Source organism: Malaclemys terrapin, chromosome 6 (genome assembly GCF_027887155.1).
Source record: "Malaclemys terrapin pileata isolate rMalTer1 chromosome 6, rMalTer1.hap1, whole genome shotgun sequence".
NCBI lineage: Eukaryota > Metazoa > Chordata > Testudines > Emydidae > Malaclemys > Malaclemys terrapin.
This window is the reverse complement of record NC_071510.1, coordinates 115,399,097-115,406,404: the sequence shown is the minus strand read 5'-3', so window position 1 is coordinate 115,406,404 and position 7,308 is coordinate 115,399,097.

Sequence of the window (7,308 nt, the reverse complement as noted above, 5' to 3'; positions counted from 1 at the left end):
TCACCATTAAAAATATACAAAATTCCAAATTCTAGCCTCAATTTGTCTAGCTGCAACTTCCATCTATTGGATTGCGTTATACTTTTCTCTTTTAGATTGGAAAGCCCATTATTAAATATTTGTTCCCCTGGTAGATACTTATAGACTGAAATCGAGTCACCCCTTAACTTTGTCTTTGTTAAGGTAAATAGATTAAGCTCCTTGAGCAGGGCCGGCTCCATGCATCAGCGCAAGAAGCTGGTGCTTGGGGCAGCCAATGCAAAGGGGTGGCACATCCGGGTCTTTGGCGGCAATTCGGTGGCGGGTCCCTCAGTCCCTCTCAGAGCAAGGGACCCTCCGCCAATTGCCGCTGAAAAATGAAAGCTTCGCCACTTGGGGTGGCAAGAAAGCTAGAGCCAGCCCTGTCCTTGAGTCTGTCACTATAAGGCTCATTTTCTAATCCTCTAGGGTTTCAACCCTTGTATTGCTTTTCAATGGATTTAGTTCTAAATCTTGCTGTCCATCTAAGTAAGCCATAAAATGTCAGAGTCAAGTCCATCCATTAAAAGAGGAATGAGTAATTCATATTTTGGCATAGACTTGCCCTTCCCCGCATCCCTATTCTACACATTTGTGTTTTTTACAAGTAAAACTTTAAGCTTAGTCGGAATTTTGGGGTCTGATCCCAAAACCTGTAGAACTGAATGGAAAGACTCTCATTAACTTGAATGGCCTTTGGATCATTGTTCATAGTTTGATAAAGAAAACTGGATTGTTATTTTACTGAAAGTCTAATAAATCATCTGGATCAATTATTCTCCATATGTAATGCCCATTTTAGCCCAAGAATAAACAAAACTTCTGTCTGTCTATATTTAATACTCATGAAAGGAGCCAAATAGGCATCCTGGAGATGGAGAAGGAGGTGCACTGTTTATCCGAACAATAACACAGTGATATAGCAAAAGGTTACTCTCACATCTCTGCTTTTATGCCTCAATCATCATCTAGAAAGACCCACCCTGATGCCTTCTGAGAGGATAGTTTAGTCTCATACCTTTCCTGTCATTGGCTTCTAAACTGCAAAAAAGGCTACTGTGTGGTCCTTAACCAGGCAAAAATTAAATCAAGCAGAATTTGGCCCAATGGTGCCAATTAGAAGCAATTGTAGTGGTAGTTTTGTTGATGTGGATATTTGTTCATTAAGAACTGGACTGAGACCACAGATATGTATAATATAGAGCACAGTGTGTGTAAATTTGCTGATTTAGCTCTAAATTTGCAAGTGTGTGTCAAATGGAAAATAGTGAGGAAAGAGTTTAAAATATTTAAAAAAACCAACACATATTAGTGTCACAATGCAGGGCAAATGCACCTGTATTCCCCCTTGATGGTCCGCCAAGGGCACCCACTCCTCATACATCACGTGTTTTGGATAAAGGCACATGTCTGTCTCCCTCCTGACTGGGTTTTTTTCAGGCTGAACACTTCCCTAACTATACTGTGATATCCCCAGCAAGCCAGATGTTTTAAACAGGACAGTGTCTGCATTTTGCTTTCTTTCTGAAGACTATGAACAGCTATAATTGCCAGCAGTCATAAGTTACCACATAGATCGTTATAAGAAAGCACATTTATTTTAAGGTGAAAGCATTAAAGAGAAAACATAGTAAAAACAATAAAAGAACCTACACACATGCTAATAAACTCACCCCAACTCCAACTCTGGGCTCTGGTAGCTGTCAGGCCTTCAAAACCCAGAGCTGGGTTTTTCCCATGGTTTCAAGTTCAAAACAGTTTCAGATTCAAACCAGAACAACCATGAATAGTTCAGTCTTTCCTTTATACAACTTGGGCCTTTGATCTTGACCTCAGATAACATGTGATCAGCAGAAAAAGCTTCAAAAGGCAGAGTTTTTGCATAGGTGAGGAATTTGCATTAACCTCTCCTTAGGTATTTTCCAGGAAATCCACTTCACACAGATTGTCCTAAAAGTCCATTCTTGTCTGTCACATTACCCTTTGATCACCCAGGCCTTACATCACTTCTTCCTCCTAGAGAGGTTGCATATAATTCTGGCCCATAATAATCCAAACATTTTGCATTTAGTACAATGGACCCCAAAGACACTTCAACTTCATTCATTAAGATTTTTCAAGGAAATTACCATATCTGTCACAATTAGGAACTAACATCCTCTTTAAAAGAATCATTCTTATACAAGTTACAAGAGCAATTTATAGAAATGCAAGTGAACTACAGGTGAACTTATTTATTGCACAGGAAAGCCCTTTGAAATGGAGGAGGAGAGTTCTTTTATGATAGGATTATATGGATTAATCACCAGAGGAACATAAATGGTGGTGGACAAAATGTTCTTTCAGGCAAAACTTCTGGGGTAAAGGATTATGACAAATACAGAGGCATGTTTTGGAGAAGAAGGGGTGAAGACTGTAGCCTTGGCATTGAGTGTAAATTTCATAAGAATATTGAAATGCCTATGATACACAAAAAATTCCTTTCCTTGAACAGTCAAAAGCTATCTGTTTCTGCCTGTTAGCTCAGTCTGATCATATGTCCATGTGCATCTGTCTTCTGGGTTTAACTGGATGCCCTCTGGATATAATCTATTGGTTTTGGAAGTTCAGATTTAAGTCTTAATTAGCATTTAGTATTACATCACTTTTCAGGTCAGACCACGGTAGTAATTTCCTTGGTGAGAAGTACACCTGTTAAAACAAAATACATTCCTTTTGAAAACCAGTTTTGGCTGATTCATGTTTCTTCCAGTCCTAGTACATAACATGAACGTCAGTCTATATTATTCTGGAATGCCCACTTCTTAATGGATCCCATCAAATGCATACCTACTAATTTTTTTATCCTTCAAATATCACAGATAATGCCATCATTTAGCCATAGCTAAAAATAACATAGCTGAAACCAGTCTTTCTGAAGACCTTAAAAGCAGTTCCTTCCAGCAGAGTTCTCTGCACAACAGTTAAATAGCCATTTTAATTTACCCACACATCCTCAGAAAAATGTTCTTTAGCTAAAGGATTCATGTTAGAATTATTTCGATAACAGACAGACGACATTTTGGCATCAGACTGGTTTAACACAAACCGTACATTGACTGCCCTCACATGAAATAGTTCACTTGATCTCAATCCAAAGGGCAAGAAAAGGCATGAGAGAGAGCAAATATATTGTATGGCTGTGGCCCCTGTATAACCACTTTTCCACCCAATTAAATCCTTCATGAAAAAGAGGAGAAAAGAGCACTACAGAATAAACTTGGTAAAAAAAATAATTTAATAAATACTGCTCAGAGCTGCATGCAAAACACACACACACACACACCCCATTGAGTTTAGTCATGCTCCTGGCAGGAGTTACCTCTGTTCAGGACTGCTCCCAAACGGAACAGAATCATGCATTAAGGGCCAGATTCTGGCATCCTCCTTGATAGTATCAGCGCTAGCCTCCCGAAAGGAGCCATGACATAGCAAGCTGGGTGTAAAGAGGAGCACGTGTTGCCCTCCTCCCAAGGTTTCATCATGCACGCCAGGAAGGATTCTAGCTGACTCAGCTCGGATTGCTCCTGAAGTTCCCAATACAGCATTATGTCGAGTTATAGTTTAAAGGCACAATTCAGCCATTCTGCTATGTCTGTAGTTGATGAATGTGTCCATCTCTGTGGGATTTTGCCAACCTCCAAAAAATATCCAGACACTCAAATGTTAGTGTGTGTTGAATGGTGTCAAAGCTACTGGAAGAAAAATGTATTGTGGCAATTGCTCTTACACACACATAAATATTGTTTTGTGACTACCCATTTTGCCCAAAGGAAGTAACCTAAATTGTTAAAGCCGGGTGTTGAAACTAAATAGTAACAATCCTTCAACAAGGAGTAAGAGACAGCAATTTTGCCTCAAGTGTTTAATAGTCACCAGGGAAGCCTGGTAATTAATTTATTGCTTTAATTATACAGTACTGTTCCTGTCAATGTCTTTTTTAAGATAAGAATTTTGTTGCATGGGTAGCTTGGGTGAGACTGAAAAGGCTGCAGAGTTCTTCTGATCCTGCCTACACAGAAAACATAATGCTAACCGAAGAATGAAGTCCTGATTCTTCCTGTATTATATAAAAGGCATTCCAATTTAAAAAGCCATTAATCATGTCAGAAAAAGTCTGCTTACTCCTGACTAAGTGGGCACCTCTCTGGATGTTTCTTATTGGTAAATGGGGCAAATATTTGTGCTTTGTATAAGTGACTGATAATCTCACTTTAATTAATTGAAGTTAAATCAGAGGATTACAACAGGGATTAATTTGGCCCATTGTTAATAAACAGACAATCCCACAAAAATTTACTTTTCTTTTTTGAAATATTCCCATCCTATTACACTGATGGTTCTTCAAAATATTGAAATTGTCTATCTGCTTCCTTGTCTGGGCAAATGCAATCCAAGGGGTTGACATCTAAGACACATTACCTTATTGATTAGGGCTCCTGTCCTTTCCAATGATCTTTCATGGGGATGACCAACCACATACAGGACATAGGGATTTGCATGAGAGCTAGCTGGGTGAAGCTCAATTCAAATCAGGCACCCTCAATTGATGGCTATGTCCATTGTGTCTGAATCTCAATGTGCAGACCCAACGCTGGTGCTAGATGTGGAGTGGCAGTCAGGGCCAGGTGCACATTTTCCCATCTGCTTTTGTTAATAGGAGTGTAACCTTCAGTTTCAGATCTTCAGGAAGACCTGGTCTTCCTTTCCTCCCTAGCATGCCTAGTAGCCTCCTAAGAGTTATAGGGCCCTATATCTGCTGCGCAATGGGAAGTAGGTGCTGCAGATCTCTGATTCTGGGACCCTTCCCATGCCAGGCCTGAGATACTTCAAAGCAATCTAGGGGTTCTCTAAAATATACCCACTGGTTATGGCCCATTCACCAGTGGACAATAGCTGAAGCAACATGCTCCCTGATGCACGATTGGTTCTTGACACTGGACATTAAGTTTTAGAGACCACTTCACCCACTGATTTGCACTTTAAAGAGAGCTATGTAAATGTGATGGCGTATCAGACGTGTTAAGTACCGAATGTTGGAACTCAATGAAAAATGTTTGCAACAATTTATCTAATCAAAACAATTATGTAATTGTCTCATAATATAATTTAAACTACACCTCTACCTCGATATAACGCTGTCCTTGGGAGCCAAAAAATCTTACTGCGTTATAGGTGAAACCACGTTATATCGAACTTGCTTTGATCTGCCGGAGTGTGCAGCCCCGCCCTCCTGAAGCGCTGCTTTACCGCGTTATATCGGATCCCGGTATATCGGGGTAGAGGTGTATTTATATAAAACAGCTGTAAAGTATAATGAAACAAAGAATTCACAGTACTGTAAGGGAAAAGAAAAACTTCAGGGAAATTCAAGTGCACATTAAGTTGTAGCAGATCATGGTGCAGAACCAAAGAAGCAACGAATATGAGTCACCGCAGGGCTGATGCCCATGCACAGTGAAGAATATGGAAGCTATTCCCCATATGTGCCTTGTTGAAAGCACTCAATCAACAAACTATGCAGGAAAACATAAGGGCTTAAATAATATTCACAAGTGACTAGTGTTTTTGGATGCCCTCTGTTTTTGGTTGCCAAATTTAAGATGCCTTAAAGGATACTGTTCTAAAATCAGGCCCCTTTATGGTGTCTCAAATTAGACACCCAAAAATGGAGACACCCAAAATCACTAGGCACTTTTGAAAATTTTGGTCATCATAGTCACTGAATTTCTTCACAGCAAATGTAGCTCTTGTTTTGGACATTAAAATCATTCTCGTAGCCTCATGCTAAAGAAGAATATCCCAAGGCAAATCCTTTTTGGCCAAGGAGAAGATCTGGTAAGCTAACAACTGATTCAAACACATTCTCCTCTCCTGCTACCAAATAAAGTTTGCTTCCTGAATTGTCTGGTTAGGTGGTTCTTAGTCTTTATTTTTCGCCAGCCTCTAGAACGTTTTGGAATAGGCAAATGAAAAAATAATCTATGAATTAGCTTGCAGCATACTCTGCATTTTAAACTCTTCTTTACTGATTTTATACTCTTCTTAAATCTGCCTTTTGTTCTTTTTTTTAATGTTTAAATGTCTTCCTTATGGCTGAATGAAGCAAGAGAGGCATCAGTCCAGCAAACAACATGCTTAACTTTAAGCATATGAGTAGTCCCACTTATTTTGCTAGGATTACTCACATGCTTTGGCCCCAATACGATAAAGCACTCACATGCTTACCTTTAAGCATGTGAGTGCTTTACCGTATTGGGGCCAAAGTCACTGTACTGAGCTGCCAAAAATATATGAAGAGTTAGATGTGCTAGATGAATGTTATGAAGTTAGATATGCTAAGCTAGTTTGGAAAATATGAGATAATTCCAAAACACACAAGTACTTGTCTACATTTAGGGAAGGGTATTAGCAGAATCCTTTTTAGGGATTCAAGTGTCTATAAATCTTTAGCAGAGTCTTGTACTGCATTATTCCATAGAGGCCATTGAAAGAGCTTGAGCTAGAAGGAAACAGCTGCATTCTCCTATTGTTCCTATATCTATAAGTCATGGTATCTTACTTCCATTTTTTCAACCAACCCATAGCCAACTGGTTGGATAGTTTAATTTATGTATCTGAACCAGCACTGAAACACTTTTCACATATGTGTAGGACTGACTATCCTTTGTTTCTGCAGACACTTCCATCTTTGATCTAATGTGCCTATCACATCTTGTCATTGTTTTCAATGTGTGCTCAGGCCAGGAAATATTTTGCCAATAGTGTCCAATGAGAAATGATAAAACTACTCAAGAACATGCAAAAACATGATGAAGCACTTCGCAAATATGTAATTTTCTCAGAATATTTTTTATTTTATTTACATTTATTTGAATGACTTGCAGTTTGGAGAGAGCCTTAAAGGACCCAGTTTTGCAAACCCTTATTCACATTGGTGGCTCTTATGTGGGTTGACCCCCTGAAGGCAATGGAACTATTCATGTCATGTATGTGTAAGGCTCCTAAAAGGGTCTCTATCTGTTGAGGAGGAAGAAGTACTAATAAAGGGACAAAACACATGAAAAAATAACAAGTGATTTTTGTTTTTTGAACTTTCAGAAATTTCCTAGATTGATCTACATTAGGAGGAATCCTAAAAGAATTGCTATTCTGAAAGGTATTAATGGCTGCCATCAGTGGAGTCTTGGTTCTAAAGACAATCATAGACCTTGATAAAGCCAATGGCTGCATCCAGCCCCCTCCTTCAGC